The following is an 18121-nucleotide window of genomic DNA, read 5'->3' as shown; positions in this document are numbered from 1 at the left end:
GCCCCTGCCACTTTTTGTATTCCTTGTCACCACCACCCACTCACAAAGCCCATGGAACCCTCTGTCCTCCTCCAATCTGTGTCTGTCCATCCATCAGTAACTGAGCTCCTATCACCTATTGGACTTGATGTGCCCAATCCCTTAGCACAAAGCCCTTGTTAACTTCTGCCCCCTGATTTATCAGAGTCCATGCCACCTTCTTCATTCCCCTTTCATATAAAAGAGCACATGCCAGCTGCTGCTACCCTCCCTCTAATAACAGATCTTCTCCATCACCTTTTGTCTTTTATGTTCACTCTGTTCTGTCAGAATACTATTCCTTATCAGAATGCTATACTCTTGTCACTTCCGGTGACGTGGCCGCACCAGAAGTGACGAGAATCAGCTGGAGGAGGGGGTGTGCAAGCGCAGATCCACGGGTAAGTCAAAATTATAGCAGCGCCACGGGAGAAGCGCCCACTTAATGTGCATGCGCAAAACCGGCCGGGACACACTGCGCCAGAGCCTGGAGCCACGGCTGGGTAGGAGATGGTGCACACGTGCGGCTATATACTCCGGTCCAAATCTTCCTACCCCTGAGTGAGCACGCGTGGTGTAATCCTGATGTGTGTGGCCGACGGGAGTATATTGCCGCACGTGCACACCCTCTCCTACCCAGCCGTGGCTCCGAGCACAGGCGCAGTGTGTCCTGGCCGGTTTTGCGCATGCGCATTAAGTGGTACCTGATAAGGTATAGTATTCTGACAGAACACACTCCCCTCATAGAGCCTCTAGCAGCTTCTAATCTCCCACCCACTGCAGTGTCCCTGACCTCTGCCACCTCTTACAGTGCCTAGTGGCACTGACTCTGTGGCAATTATGGGACAAAAAATTGCTAATAGCTGCCCTGTCCCACTGTGTGCAGGATATGGTGGCTTTATCTGTGCACATTGTATAAGGGTCCATTCAGACGTCTGTTGAATGGGTCCGGATCCGTGCGGAACGGGTGCGGACCCATTCATTTTCAATGGGGCTGGAAAAGATGCGGACAGCACACAGTGTGCTGTCAGCAACCGCATTTTCTGTCCACTGCCCCGAACTTCCGGTCCGCGGCTCCAGAAAAAAATAGAGCATGTCCTATTCTTGTCCGCAGCTGCGGACAAGAATAGGAATGATCTATTAAGTGCCGGCGATGTGCGACGTTAGTGTTTTGCGGTCCGCAATTTGCAGACCGCAGAACACTATGGACGTCTGAATGGACCCTTAGCAGGATTATTTATCTGTATAGCATATTATGTTATTATTTGTGCATAGTGTATGGGAGAAGCACTATATGGCGGAGTTACTGGTGTGTGCAAGGTTTAACAACATTATTGGTGTGTAACGTGTAATAGATCATATTTTTAGTGTATAATGTATGATGTTCACGCTTTTATTTCTTGCACGTTATGACAGCAATATCAACTTATACTCAAGTCATTATTCATGATAAATGGCTATTTTTTCTCATGGTAAACTAAGCATCAGCAGCAAGGAGTTAAAGGGGTTATTCAAACCCTATAATGCCCCCCAAAATGCCAGGGCACCTCATACAGGTAATACTTTGCCCGCTCCCGGCACCTGCGTCACTGATGCCCACATGGCCACCACTGCATCCCCCTGTCACATGAATGAAAACATCCAGAGACGTGGGGGACAGTCAATAGCAGGCCACAATGGGAACGAGCCTCCTTAGCATCACGGGTGACACTAGGGAGGCTCATTTCCTTCACGGCCTGCTGTTGGCTGCACCCCCCTGAGCATAAGTATTACCTGTATGCCGGTGGCCAAGCATTTTGGGGGGCATAATAGGGGTTGGATAACCCCTTTAACAGGATACCAGAGTTTTTTTTCAATTTTTCATTTTTATTTTTCTTCCCTGTCTTCCTTGAGCCATGACTTTTTTATTTTTTCCGGTCACATAACCATATGAGGGCTTATTTTTTGCGGGACAAGTTGTACTTTCTAATGCCACCATTTAATATGGCATACAATGTAGTGGGAAGCGGGCAAAAAATTCCAAATGGGGTGGAATTAAAAAAAAAAACTGAATTCCTCCACCATTTTACGGGTTTTGTTCCTACGGCGTTCCCTTTGCGGCAAAACTGACCTGTGCCTTTTATTCTCTGGGTCAGTAGGAATACAATGGGGGGAGGGGGGGGTAGGTAGTGGGATGGGCCAGGGGTGGGTAGTGGGCGGAGTTAAGGGGCCCAATTCAGATTCTTGCTATGGGGCCCAATGATTTCTATGTACGCCCCTGACTGTTAGGGAGACCAAATGCTAGCTAATAGGGCCACAAAAGTCCATTTAAGGACTGGTATAGGTGTGTAATTGATAGGTGTGACATACAGAGGGATGTGATATACTTATAATATACTTTCTAACATAGAAAGTATATTATATGGAATTTGTATTGTGCAGCAGTTGTGTGCCATTCTGCTGAGATACCGCAGCTATATAGAGGGACAAACGCTATTCGAATAACTAATTGCAACTGGTGTGAAATACCTGTTTCCCCCCAAAAAAACTGATTAAGGGGTGCAATATACCTGCTTCCACAAAATACTGATTAAGGGGTTTGATATACCTGCTTCCACAAAATACTGATTGAGGGGTGTGATACACCGGCTTCCACAAAATATTGATTGAGGGATGTGATACACCGGCTTTCTACAAATACAGATTGAGGCCTGCGATACACCAGCTTCCACCAACTATTTATTAAGGGGTTTGATTTACCAGCTTCCAGCAAATACTCATTAAGGCGTTCTATATACCTGTTTCCAAAAAATACTGACAGAGGGTATTGATATACTGGTTAGAGCCTACAATAACCCAAAAACCGAACCTCACTCCCCAACTTACTGCAACTTGTACAAAAAAAGAGCAAGGATTTAACAAGGTAAAAAAATTTCATTTTATTAATTATAAATCACATGAACATTACAGGTGAGACTCAAAAGGGACAGAACATGGAGACTGGGCCACAAAAGGGCTCTGCAATGTGGAGAATCACAATGGGGGATAATGTGACCATATACAGCAGGTAACAGACAATTAACAGAAGCTGTGAATATTGGAGTAGTTTCGGGTGCAATTGCTGTCCCCTAGTATTGAACAACTACCTAGCTCTTATTCACAGCGTCCAAGCAATGGATGCTGTAGGGTGTAATTGGACGGGGCAATACTACTCATAAAGATGGCATATAACAATAACTGTAAATCACTAGTCCGACCCTAATCCAGATACCATGTTACCTACCCATGTTGCTGCTGAAAAATGGTGACACGGTTCCCCCACTGCTTCGACCTCAACACGTGTTTCGCCACGTAGGCTTCGTCAGGAGGTACCTGATATACTGGCTTCCAACAAATATTGATTGAGGCCTGCCATATACCGGTTTCCACCAAATATTGATTAAGGGGTTTAATTTACCGGCTTCCAGCAAATACTCACTAAGGGGTTCTATATACGTGTTTCCACAAAATACTGATAGAGGGGATTGATATACCGGCTTCCACCAAATATTGATTAAAGGGTTTGATTTACCATCTTCCGGTAAATACTCACTAAGGGGTTCTATATACCTGTTTCCACAAAATACTGATAGAGGGTATTAATATACCGGCTTCCACCAAATATTGATTGAGGCCTGCGATACACCAGCTTCCACCAAATAATGATTAAGGGGTTTGATTTACTGGCTTCCAGCAAATACTCATTAAGGGGTTCTATATACCTGTTTTCACAAAATACTGATAGAGGGTATTGATATACCGGCTTCCACCAAATATTGATTGAGAACTGGATATACCAGCTTCCACCAAATATTGATTAAGGGGTTTGATTTACCGGCTTCCAGCAAATACTCATTAAGGGGTTCTATATACCTGTTTCCACAAAATACTGATAGAGGGGATTGATATACCGGCTTCCACCAAATATTGATTGAGGCCTGCAATACACCAGCTTCCACCAAATATTGATTAAGGGGTTTTATTTACCAGCTTCCAGCAAATACTCATTAAGGGGTTCTATATACCTGTTTCTACAAAATACTGATAGAGGGGATTGGTATACCAGCTTCCAGCAAATATTGATTGAGGCCTGCGATATACATGCTACCACAAATATTACTCATCAATAGGGACTTTGTCACAGGGTCATTTTGAAAATGACAGGCAGAGGAAGAGGAAGGCCATTACGCAGGGTTGGTAGGGGTCGGGCAGATGCACAAGGCCGGAGCCTAAGTGGGAAGTTGTAGAAGGTGCGTGCAATTACGTCAAAGGACGCACCAGAGTTGGTTGAGTGGCTCACTCAGCCTTCCGCTTCTGCATCCTCTGTATCAGCACTCTCCTCACTCTCTGCTGTGTGCACTACCAAAGACACCACCTCCACCACCATAGCCCCTCCACTCGTGTCAGAGGAATTATTTTCCTATCCATTCCCAGACCTTACCGATGCGCAGCCATTCTTGGCATCAGATCAGGAAGAGGAGGTAGCAATGACTGCCACCCAGCGGTCTGACGACAGTACCCAGATCAGCTCAAGGACGGAGGTCCCCACTGTCGCTGCCTACTCCAAGATCTCTGATGTCAGTGATGTGAAGGTGACGATGATGACGTGTCGATGGATGTCACGTGAGTGCCCACAAGAGAGGAAGAGGAGGGGAGTTCAGAGGGAGAGACAGAGCAGCAGATAGGGGATAGAAGGAGGAGAAGCATGCTGAACTTGCAGTGCACAGGAGGCAAAAAGCAGACTGAAAATGTATTTGGAGCGAGCCATCCACCATGCACGGTGACATCTAGCGCTCCCAGGATGCCGGCACATGGCTCAGCAGTGTGGGCTTTTTTTAATGTGTCAGAAGCTGACAATAGTGTTGCCATCTGCAGCCTGTGCTGTCAACACATAAGTCACGGTAAGCCCAACACTCATTTAGGGACGACTACCTTAAAATGGCACCTGGCCACCCATCACCAAACCCAGTGGGAGCAATGCCGTCAGAACCCACAAAGCCACACTCCCGGTGCTCCACGTTCTGCCTCTTATCCTTCTCCTCTCTCCTCTTAATTGTTCTCCCCTCCACCTTCTACCGTGCCGTTGTCGCGTTCATCTGGCAAAATGCAGGCTTCCGTGGCCCAAATGTGCAAACGTAAAAAGTTGAAGACGCCAGAAAACCCTCTTGCCCAACGGCTGACCGCTGGCATGTCGGAACTGCTAGCCCGCCAATTAATAATTTTTGGGGCCTGTAGTCCACTAGCCTGAAGTAAAATTGTTATCCAATGACCGTCTAATATACCTCCAGTCACATAATCACTAGTGATGAGCAGGAGGTGCCATATTCGATTTTGCAATATTTCGCGAATATTCGATTGAATATTTTTCTTATATTCTTCGAAATCGAATATTTGTCATTATTCTATTTATCGCGAACAATATGCAATTTAATTATTCGCGTATTGCGATTTCTTTTCTTTTTCTTTTTTTTTAATTGTATAAGACAATTTTCCTATTGGTTGACTATGGCTATTGGCTAATATGTGCATTTTACGAACATTCGCTATATTGCTATAACTTCGATTTTTAGAATATTCGTAATATTCTAAAAAACAAAGTTATAGCAATATAGCGAATATTCGTAAAATACACATATAGACTGCAATTTAGCTAATATAGTGCCATATTCTTTTTTTTATAGTCTAAATTTTTTAGTCTCTTCTGAACTTCAGATATTGAAAAAATGTACACTATTAAAAAGAAATAATCTAGCACTATATTAGCTAAATTGCAGTCTATATGTGTATTTTACGAATATTCGCTATATTGCTATAACTTAGTTTTTTTGAATTTTACGAATATTCTAAAAATCTAAGTTATAGCAATATAGCGAATATTCGTAAAATACACATATAGACTATAATTTAGCTAATATAGCGATATAATATTTTTTTTATAGCAAATTTTTTTTGTCTCTTCTGAACTTGAAATTTACACTATAAAAAAAAATACTCTAGCATTATATTAGCTAAATTGCAGTTTATATGCGTATTTTACGAATATTCGCTATATAGCTATATATTCTTGTCTTAGAACATGACGAATATTCTAAAAAACTAAGTTATAGCAATATAGCGAATATAACGAATATTCTAAAAAACTAAGTTATAGCAATATAGCGAATATATTCGTTATTTAGAATATTCGTCTTTTTTTTTTAAATGTGTACTGTTATTCCACTTTGGCATACCCCTCCCCGACAAACACCTGTGGGTTAGAATATTCCATCGGATCTGAGTTTCACGATTGCTTGTCGGGGAGGAGTATGCGAAAAACTGTACAGATTGGAAAAAAAAATTGAATATTCTAAATAACGAATATATTCACAATATTGCTATATATTCTTTTTTTTAGAATATTCGTAATTTTTTTTCCATATGAAAACATGATTCCATCCTGCTTAAGTTGCTTGTGGGCCAATGACTCATTGACCCACAAGAAAGAAGCAGGTAGGAATCATGTTTTCAGATGTAAAAAAATGACGAATATTCAATATAGCGAATATATAGCACTATATTCAAAATATTCACGAATTAGCGAAGTTGCGATATTCGCAATTAATATTCGCTATTCGAATATTCGCGCTCAACACTAATCAGGAGACGACATAGTGGCAAGGTAACATAGTGTGGAGGTGGCAGCAGCAGCCTCAGGAGAATATATAGTGGCAAGGTGACATACTGTAGAGGTGGCAGCAGCATCAGGAGACCACAGAGTGGCAAGGTGACATAGTGTGGAGGTGGCAGCAGAATCAGGAGACCAAAAAGTTGCAAGATGACATAGTGTGGAGGTGGCAGCAGCATCAGGAAACCACAGAGTGGCAAGGTGACATAGTGTGGAGGTGGAAGCAGCCTCAGGAGACTATATAGTGGCAAGGTGACATACTGTGGAGGTGGCAGCAGCATCAGGAGACCACAGAATGGCAAGGTGACATAGTGTGGAGGTGGCAGCAGCATGAAGAGGCCATAGAGTGGCCCTATGACCTAGTGGTGAGGTGGAAGCAGCATGAGGAGACCACAGACGTGCCCAATGACAGAGTCTCGACGAGGCAGCAGCATCAGGAGGCCACAGAGCGGCACAATGACAGAGTCTGGGGGTGGCGGCAGCATCAGCAGAGTGTAGCACAATCACATAGAAACATAGAATGTGTCGGCAGATAAGAACCATTTGGCCCATCTAGTCTGGAAGTGGCAGCAGCATCAGGAGGAGGCCAAAGGGTGGCACAATAACAGTGCGGAGCTGGCGGCAGCATCAGGAGGCCACAGAGTGGCACAATGACAGTGTGGAGGTGGTAGCAGCAGCATCAGGAGACCATAGAGTGGCAAGGTAACAAAGTGTGAAGGTGGCAACAACATCAGGAGACCTCAGAGTGGCAAGGTGACATAGTGTGGAGGTGTCAACAGCATCAGGAGACCACAGAGTTACCTGGTGACAGAGTGTGTAGGTGGGTGGCAATACAAGTACCAGCTAAAGATGGTGGGTGAAAGAAGGAGCACTTGGCATCAGATGTGTGGCATCAGGTGGGTGGCAGCATCAGAATAGTTGCTGAGGCAGGTAGCCAGAAGAAACTGGTCTCTTTTGTCAAAGTGTTGGTTTGGCACCAAGGATGATCTAGTCTGATGCAACAGGCATTGGTGGGTGGAAATCCTGGCTGATCCATGCCTGATTCATCTTGACAAAGGTCAGTCTCTGCACATTTTGAGGGGACAGGCGAGTTCTTCTTGGGGTAACGATAACCCAAGTCGCGCTAAACACCTGCTCTGATTCCACACTACTGGCCAGGCAGGACAGCTTTTCCAGGGAAAACTAGGCCAGTTGCTGCCATAAATCTAGTTTGGCTGCTCAGTAGTCCAGCGGATTTTCAATGGCGGCTGGCAGGGTGCACTGCAAGTATGCCACCACCTGCTGGTTCAGGTTCTTCTCCAGGTCTAGATGCTGGTGAGTAGTTTCTTCACAAGGCGCGTGAAGAAAGCTGCTTATCAGCGACTGTAGACTCACGCTGCTGCTGATGAAGCTGGTACTGCTCCTTCCACCCCCCCCAGCAGCCATGGCAGTGGAACTTGAGTGCAGATGGCCCCTCGGTCAGACCTGCAAAAGGATGGACAATGGTGCAGATAGGCAGTGGCCAACTGACTACATAGGATGTCTCTATAGTAGTTCAGTTTGTCCTCCTTCTCAGCGGGGGTAAAAAAGGCCCCCATTTTGGAACGGTAGTGAGGGTCCAACAAGGTGGAGAGACAGAAGTCATCCCTCTTCCAAATGGTGACAATTCGGCTGTCACCACGCAAACAAGTGAGCATGCATTGGGCCATTTGTGCAAGTGAATTGGAGGGACTCCCTGCCTCCATCTCCACTGCATACTGCCACGGTGTGTCTGGGTCATCTGCCTCGTCTTCCTAATCGCTCTGTAGCTCCTCTGCCTGCGCCTGCTCCTTTCCTGTCACCTGTGTAGAAAAACCACCCATTTTGCTACACATTGTTCTCCTCCTCCAGTTCAGCCCCTACAGGGCTCATCTGGCCATGAGATCTAGGCACCACGTCTCCAATCCCCTGACCAGCCAGATTTACCAGCATCTGTTCCAGGACATGAAGCATTGGAATTACATTGTTCATCCCGTAGTCCTGGAGACTGACAAATAACGTGGCCTCCTCAAAGAGCAAATGGAAAGTGTCACGCATGAGCTGCCACTGGCTAACGTCGAAGTTAAAGGTGGAGTACCTCTGTCCACCAATATCATCAAGAAATCGTTTATGGCCTTTCTCTGTTCGTACAGTCGGTCAAACATGTGGAGGGTGGAATTCCAACGGGTGGAAACGTAGCATATCATCATATGTTGGGGGATGCCGTTCTGCCGCTGCAGCTCAAGGATGGTCTGCTTTGCGGTGTACGAGTGGCCTAAGTGCATGAAAAGTTTCCTGCCCATTTTTAGGTTGTCTTGCAGATGGGTTAAAGACTTCAGGAACTGATTGACAACCAGATCGAACACATGTGCCATGCAGGGTGCATGGCTCAGCCCTTCATGATGCAGCGCCATGAATTGTCCCTGCAGTAGAGGCTGATGACATTGTGGAGGATGAGGAGGCAGAGGTGGACATTGTCAAAGGACCAACGGTGTGTCAACATACAGGCGGAAGCTGCATCACCTGGAAAAGTTGCTGGTGTGGCTGTGCAGGAACCACATTCACCCAGTGGGCCGTAAAGGACATGTACTGTCCCTGACCGTAGTCTCATCCCCACACGTCGGCGCTGCCGTGAACTTTGGCAGACACCGACAGGCTCAAGGACTGGCCCACCTTCTGTACTACATATTTGTGCAGGGCTGGTACTGCCTTTTTGCAAAGAAATGACTGCTTGGGACTCTCCACCTCAGCTCGGCACAAGCCATCACTTGGAAAGGGAGTCCACCACTTGGAAAGGGAGGGACTGCAGCTCCAGCAACTTGAACAGGAGCACATTCAGCTTCTGTGCCGTTGGATGAGTGCATGGATACTGTTGTCTCTTGGCAATCTCTTTGGCGATCGATTGCTGCGGCAAGCTGGACCACCACATGGGAGCCACAGTTCGCCCAGTTCACTTTTTGGTGATGCTCCAGATGTTGACACAGGGCCGTGGTGCAAACATTGGCACCCTGGCCACACTTCACCTTCTGCCCACAGATTCTACATGTAGCCATGTTTACCTCCTCTGGCGGCTTAATAAAAAATTGCCACACCACAGAGTAGGAGTTTTTACCCCCAACACTACTCACTGACTGACTGCTACTGCCGCTGCCTCCGTGAACCCATGCACCGCTACTTCCTGGGCAGGTAGGCTCCTGCGAAGCGGGTAGTCTACCCCGGGCATGTTTGGCTCCCGACCTCCCACTGCTGCTACCATGATGACTCCTGGCCATGCTAGCGGCTTGCTGGCTCTGTCGATGGCTCACAGGCAAGCTGCCACCCTCTTCTCCTGATGATTATGAAGCCCCTTCGTCACCCGGCTCCCAAGTGCGATCAGCTACATCATCATCATCATCGAGTACTGTCGCACATCACTGATGTCCTTCTCATCCGTCTCTGGGTCAGTAGCCTGAACTTTCACAACACCAGCTCCCAGGCCACTCTCCTTATCACTACTTGCCCGCCTACCGGAGAAAGCGGCGGATGTCTCCTCCAGATCTTGGCAGGGCAGTAGCTGCTGACTGTCCTCTAGTAGCTTGTCCTCACTGAAAAGTGGAGCTGAGCCTACGACATATAATACTTCTCACAGTGAGGGAACTGAAAATGACAAAGGAAGGTTCATGACAGGTGGGGGCACAAGGCCTGCTCCCGGGCCATGCCTCCCGGGCCATGCCAACTAAGGGTCCTGTCAGAGAAACCTATCGACTCTTGGCTGGGGGTGCCTAATTTCACTAGGGACGAAGTGGATGACCGAGTCAACCATTCAAGAACCCCTGGGTTTCTGGTCAAAACACGACTGCTAGATGAGCACAGGCCTCTCACTGCAACCCCTGCTGCCACGCCCCATTACTCTGCTGCAACCTCTGCCTGAGCCAGAAACATTTAGGCCTCTGCCACTCCCCTGTGCAGGGCCTGGCACTTCTCTGTCTGACATATTGTTAGATCAAATAAATAAAAAGGAAATTAAAACACCCCAAAAAACTCAGCAATTTTCTCACTTCAGCACACAACGGTTAATAAGCCCTTTTTTACCACTATTACATGCCAAAAAGGGCTGTAATTTTCTCACTTCACCACACAATGCCAAAAAGGGCTTTAAAACAGATAACAGCACCGCTGAACGGCAAATATATTTTTTGTTTTTCCACTAATACACGCCACAAAAGGCTTTAAAACATATAACTGCGCCACTGACTGGCAAATATATTTTTTTATTTTCCACTAATACAAGATAAAAAAGGCTGTAATTTTAGCACTTCACCATACAATAGCTAATAAGCCCTTTTTTCCCACTAATACAAGCCAAAAAAATGCTTTAGAACATATAACTGCACCGCACAAGGGCAAATAAGACATATAAATATTTCCTTGTTAATGCCTGTTTCAAACAGCACTTGCACCCTAATAACAACGGTTTGCTGGAATTACAGAGCTGCATAATGGCAATTTGGATCCGCAGTCAGTGCAGCAAGGTGTAATAGGATTGTTCCTATTACCCAGGCTGTAACCTCCCTTACTGAACCCTGTTCAACATAAATGCAGTGGAATGATTCCTCCCTATCCTTTCCCTACACCTTTAATAATCTTTCCCTGCACTTGTAAATCGTTCATTTTGGCACAATGAAGTTTTTTCTAACACTGTCCTTAGTGTCTGCTGACATCTCTCCCTGCACTAAGTACACTGGAAAATGACTGAATCTAAGATGGCTGCTCTATTTATAGGGTAGTGACATCACAGTGCTGGTTGGCTGCTGAATGGCTGCATGCATGGCATTATGGGTGATCCCGCCTTCCTAGAGTTCCTTTCTCTATGTCTTTACACGTGCAGCAGACATTTTAGGAAAAAAATGTATTCGTTACTATGAAGCGCGAGTAAATTTGGCTTTGGTGCGAATCAAATTTTTCCTGAAATTCGGATCAAATTCCACTTTGTTAGCTTCGATTCGCTCATCTCTAGTGTTGGCCATCAAAAAGACAAATTCATATTGCAATCTTAGGTTTTCTTTTCAAAAATGTTTCAATGTAATTATAATTACTCTCAAATTTATGAAAGATTTACTATGAATATCTGGATACATTTTGTGTCCCATTAAAGAGCATCAGTCAGCATGATCAACCCTATTAAACCAGGTATTTAAACTAAGCAAGTGCCGAGACCTCTCTTGATTGTGTTGTGTCTCCCAAGACCAGAAGATACAGTGCAGGCATTATATGACAGATATCAGCACTTGCTTAATTGAGTCTGCACTGCTTGGAGCGCAGAAGGAGAAACTGTAAGCAATCCTCGACAACAAAAGATACAAGGCAGGCATAAAAATACATGTCTTGGCACTAGGAGAGCAGCAGGCACTATAAGACTAGCCCTGTTAATCCAGAGAAAGGGGGGAGAGATGGAATCTGAAGGAAGTGTAACAAACTGGTGCTCCAAGAGCTCTGGCCAGCCCCTCAATACTCCTGTTGGTTAATTTGAATATAAATAAAAGTACATTTTTCTAAGCAATGGGGCCATGTAGATTCTTAATTAGGGTATTGTTTTTGTAAACATGATCAACCCTACCAGGCTGTATGATAGGGTTAATCATGCCGACAAAGGCTCTTTAAAAAAATGAAAATCTTAGAAATATTGAAAAATGCAATTTTCGTACCATACACTTAAGTGAATGGTACAAAATCTAAATCAGCAACAATACTTTTTGTTAGCAAAGCATGATTATGTGAAAGCTTAAAGGAGTAAATTATCTCTGGTGACGCCCATGAAATCCTGAGTTGACAGCCAGGTAGAACAATAAATTACAGATTTTTTGAGAACTCTTTGTGGCTTTGTGGCATAAAATATTCTTTAGATAGGAATAAAAACACTTCGCCTTTTTGACATCTTTTTAACTAGTAAAATGTACTTTCAATTATGAGAAAACTAAAGAAGTTTTGGAAGCATTTTTGTTACTGACTCTTTAATCTCTCACAATTCTCTTTCAGATGACCAAAATGTAAATAAGAAACTCTTCCAGAAAGTTGATCTTTTCAGAAAAAAAGACTTGTATAACTAAGGAAATTGAAAATGTTCATGTAAGGATCTTGTCTATACCTATGATGGTCTTTGGGTTCCATAGTCTCTGAGACACTTTTCATATTATAGGTGGCCCTGAGAAAAGATGTGTGGAGGATGCCTTTATAATCCTCAGCTATCCGGGAACCATATTGTAATAATGCATATTTTTTAGTGTTTTGGGGAAATAATAAGGGATTGCAAGGTGAGCATAAAAACTATGAGGATTTATTGATTTCTGTTGATGTTCAGGGCCGTCTTTAATATTGATTGGACCCTGGGCAAAAATTTACTTGGGCCCCCTGGATCCCGCTTTCCCACACCTTAGCAGGCAATCACGCCCTCCACCACAGCACACACACAAAAAATCCACACATCTGGTAGAGTACAGTGAATGACTGTAAATACTTCCAGTTCTGAAGACTCCAGCGGCTCAGGGTCAGTGCTCTGGGCAGCTGGGCTCAGGCTGGAAGTGGGCACCGCTCTGCAGGAAGGAGACCAGGGCTCGGCTCACCCTAGTGTTCCAGTGCACCCCAGCACCCCACAGTATACAGTATAGCACTATATAGTATACAGCAACCCACAGTATGCAGTATAGCACCCTATAGAATACAGCACCACACAGTATGCAGTTTAGCACCCCACACTATACAGTACCCCACCTTATATAGTAGAGCAGTATAGCAGCCCACAGTATACAGCACCCCAGAGTATACAACACCTCACAGTATACAGCACCCCAAACAATACACGATACAGCCCCCACACTATACAGTACAGCAGTATAGCACTCCACCGCACCCTCAGTATACATTATACAGACCCCCACAGTATACAGTACAGCAGTATAGCCCCCCCACACTATACAGGCCCCCACAGTATACAGCCCCCCCCCACCCACAGTATACAGGCCCCCCCACAGTATACAGGCCCCCCCCCACAGTATACAGGCCCCCCACACAGTATACAGGCCCCCCACACAGTATACAGGCCCCCCACACAGTATACAGGCCCCCCACACAGTATACAGTCCCACACAGTATACAGCCCACCACACAGTATACAGCCCACCACACAGTATACAGGCCACCACACAGTATACAGTCCCACACAGTATACAGGCCCCCCCCCCCCCACAGTATACAGGCCCCCCACACAGTATACAGGCCCCCCACACAGTATACAGCCCACCACACAGTATACAGTCCCACACAGTATACAGCCCACCACACAGTATACAGCCCACCACACAGTATACAGGCCACCACACAGTATACAGTCCCACACAGTATACAGCACCCCACTATACAGTAGTTTACAGTATATTAACATAACAGCCCCTGTCACCTTTTTCTGATGTAATCTTCACACAAAAAAGCTCCACAGTTAACTTCTGCAACACTCCACAGGACCTGTGATGACCTCATAGCCATGTGACCAGTAATTGCTAGGTTACTGGTCACATGGTGATGATGTCATTAAGGTCCTAAATCACAACTTTAACACAGTACGATCATGATGCCTGGAATCCTGGTAGAGCTGACAGCCTGACACCCGGGGCAGTGGCTAGCAGGGCTCAAGAGGCAGCTGCCTTGGGCCCCCCAGGAGCAACTTGGCCCGGGGCAGCTGCCCCTTTTGCCCCTTGGTAAAGACGGCCCTGTTGATGTTGCTGGTTCTCCGGAGTGTTGAGAACTACTAATGAGTAGAGATGAACGAATCAAAGCTGACAAAGTGGAATTCGATCCGAAAAAATTTGATTCGCACCGAAGCCGAATTTCCTTGCGATTCATGGTAACGAATCACATTTTTTCCTAAAATGGCTGCAAGAAATTCTGGAAAGGCTGGATCACCCATAATACCATGCATGCAGCCAATCAGCAGCCAGCCAGCACTGTGATGTCACTGCCCTATAAATAGCCTCAGCCATCTTGGATTCTGCTATTTTTCAGTGTACTTAGTGCAGGAAGAGATGTCAGCAGGGGTAAGGGACAGTGCTAGGAAAGACTTTATTGTGCTTGAAAAAACGATTTACAAGTTCAAGGAAAGATTATTAAAAGGTGTAGGGAAAGGATATGGAGGAATCATTCCACAGAATTTATGATGTACAGGGTTCAGTAGGGGAGGTTACAGCCTGGGTAATAGGAACAATCCTATTAAACCTTGCTGCACTGACTGAGGATCCAAATTGCCATTATGCAGCTCTGTAATTCCAGCAAACCATTGTTATTAGGGTGCAAGTGCTGTTTGAAACAGGCATGAACAAGGAAATATTTCTATGTATTATTTGCCCTTGTGCGGTGCAGTTATAGGCATTTTTTTGGCTTGTATTAGTGGGAAAAAAGGGCTTATTAGCCGTTGTGTGGTAAAGTGCTAAAATTACAGCACTTTTTGTCGTGTATTAGTGGAGAAAGAAAAAAATATATTTGCTGTTCAGCGGTGCAGTTATATGTACTAAAGCCTTTTGTGGCGTGTATTAGTGGAAAAAGAAAATATATATTTGCCATTCAGCGGTGCAGTTATATGTTCTAAAGCCTTTTTGTGGCGTGTATTAGTGGAAAAATAAAAAATATATTTGCCGTTCAGCGGTGCAGTTATATGTTTTAAAGCCCTTTCTTGTGTGTATTAGTGGGGGGGGGGGGGGAGGCTTATAAGCCGTTGTGTGGTGAAGTGAGAAAATTGCTGACTTTTTGGGGGTGTTTTAATTTCCTTTTTATTTATTTATTTGATCTAACAGTATGTCAGATAGAGAAGTGCCAGGTCCTGCACAGGGGAGTGGGAGAAGCCTAAATTTTTCTGGTGCAGGCAGAGGTTGCAGCAGAGTAAGGGGCCGTGGCAGCAGGGATCACTTCGAGAGGACTGAGCTCCCAGTGTCAGCTAGCGGTCGTGTCGTAACCAGCAACCCAGCAGTTCTAGAATGGTTGATTTGATCTTCGAAAGTGACATCAGACACCCCCAGCCAAGAGTCAGTGGGTTCGTCACACACAACCATTAGTTTGTATGGCTGGGAGCAGTCCCTGTGCCCTCACCGATCCTCAAGCTGCCTCTATCATTTTATTTTCCCTCTGCCAGAGAAGTATTGTATGCTGTGGGCTCATCTCCACTATATAGTGAGGACGAGCTACTAGAAGACAGTCAGCAGATACTGGAAAGCCAAGATATGGAGAAGACATCCGCCGCTTCTCCACTAGGTGAGCAAGTAGTGATGAGGAGAGTGGCGTGGGAGCTAGTGTTGCGAGCGGTCAGGCTCCTGACCCAGAGACAGTTGAGGAGAACATCAGTGACGTGCAGACAGTACTTGATGATGATGATGTAGCTGATCGCACTTGGGATCGGGTGATGAAGGGGCTACATCATCGGGAGAAGAGGGTGGCAGCTTGCCCATGAGGCAGCAGTGGAGCCAGCAAGTCGCTAGCATGGCTGGTAGTCAGCAGGATGGCAGCAGTGGGAGGTCTAGAGCCAAACGTGCCCAGGGTACACCACCCGCTTTGCAGGAGCCTACCTGCCTGGAGAGTAGCGGTGCACTGGTCCACGGAGGCAGCAGTGGTAGCAGTCAGTCAGCGGGTAGTGTTGAGGGTAAAATCACCAACTTTGTGGTGTGGCAGTTTTTTGTTATGCTGCCAGAGGAGGTGATAATGGCCATATGTAGAATCTGTGGGCAGAAGGTGAAGCGTGGCCAGGGTGTCAATGTTGGCAACATGACCCTACATCAACATATGCAGCATCACCAAAAAGTGGCCTGGGAGAACCGTGGCTCCAATGTGGTGGTCCAGCCTGCTGCAGCAACCGCTGCATCACCCATGGGCACGCACCTGTTTTCAAGTAGTCAAGGCTCCACCACCTCAGCCAAAGGGATATGTCTGTCCTTCCCATCATCTGCTGGTCCTGATGCTCCTGCTCCCTCCTACTCCTCGTCAGTCATTCCGTCAGCAGTCGATCACTGAAGCGATTGCCAAAAAACAACAGTATGCATGCACTCATCCAACAGCGCAGAAGCTGAACGTGCTCCTGGCCAAGTTGCTGGTACTGCAGTCCCTCCCTTTCCAAGTAATGGACTCTGCACCTTTCAGAGAACTGATGGCTTGTGCCGAGCCAAGGTAGAGATTCCCAAGCCGTCATTTCTTTACCAAAAAGGCAGTACCATCCCTGCACACATATGTAGAACAGAAGGTAAGCCAGTCCTTGAGCCTGCCGGTGCCTGCCAAAGTGCACGGCAGAGCCGACATGTAGAGCTGTAACTACGGTCAGGGACAAAACATGTCCTTTACGGCCCACTGGGTGAATGTGGTTCCTGCACAGCCAAACCAGCAACTTGACCAGGTGATGCCGCTTTCGCCTCCACATTCTCACGCCATTGGTCCTGCGACAATGTCCACCTCTGCCTCCTCATCCTCAGCCTCCACTGCAGGGACAATTCACAGTACATCAGCATACCACATGTGCAGGGCATGGCAGTGTCACGCTGTTCTGCACCTCATTTGTTTAGGCAAACTGAGTTACATAGGAGAGGAACTACTCCGTGTCCTTTAGCATGAAATTGAATCCTGTCTTTCTTCGCGACAACTCAAAATCGGAACCATGGGGACCGACAACAGGAAGAACATGGTGTCGGCGCTGCTTCAAGCAGGGCAAGCCATGCACCCTGCATGGCACATGTGTTCAATCTGGTTGTCAAGCGCTTCCTGAAGTCGTCTACCCATCTGCAAGACATCCTAAAAATGGCCCGGAAACTTTGCATGCACTTCAGCCACTCGTACACCATTCTTGAGCTGCAGCGGCAGAACGGCATCCCCCAACATAGGCTGATATGCTACATTTCCACCTGTTGGAATTCCACCCTCCATATTTTGGACCGACTGTGCGAACAGAGAAAGGCCATAAACGATTTCTTGATGATCCAAGCGGACAGCAGTATTCCCCTGTGTAAATTCGATGTCAGCCAGGGGCAGCTCATACGTGACACCTGCCATTTGCTCAGGCCCTTTGAGAAGGCCACGTTATTTGTCAGTCTCCAGGACTACGGGATGAACAATGTCATTCCACTGCTTCATGTCCTGGAACAGATGCTGGCAAATCTGGCTGGTCAGGGGACTGAGACGTGGCACCTAGATCTCACGGCCACAAGAGCCCTGTGGGGTCTGAACTGGAGGAGGAGGAGGTGATTGGAGCACAAGCAATGTTTTGCGAAATGGGTGGTTTTTTCTACACAGGTGACAGAAGAGGAGGAGCAGGACCAGCCAAAGGAGCTAAATGGTGCTGATTAAGATGAGGCAAAGGACCCAGACACACCGTGGAAGTACGGATGTAGCAGAGTTAACACACATGCTTTATGAGACATGTTA

This window comes from Bufo bufo, chromosome 2 (assembly GCF_905171765.1).
Source record: "Bufo bufo chromosome 2, aBufBuf1.1, whole genome shotgun sequence".
Classification (NCBI taxonomy): Eukaryota; Metazoa; Chordata; class Amphibia; order Anura; family Bufonidae; genus Bufo; species Bufo bufo.
Note: the sequence above shows the minus strand (reverse complement) of the source record.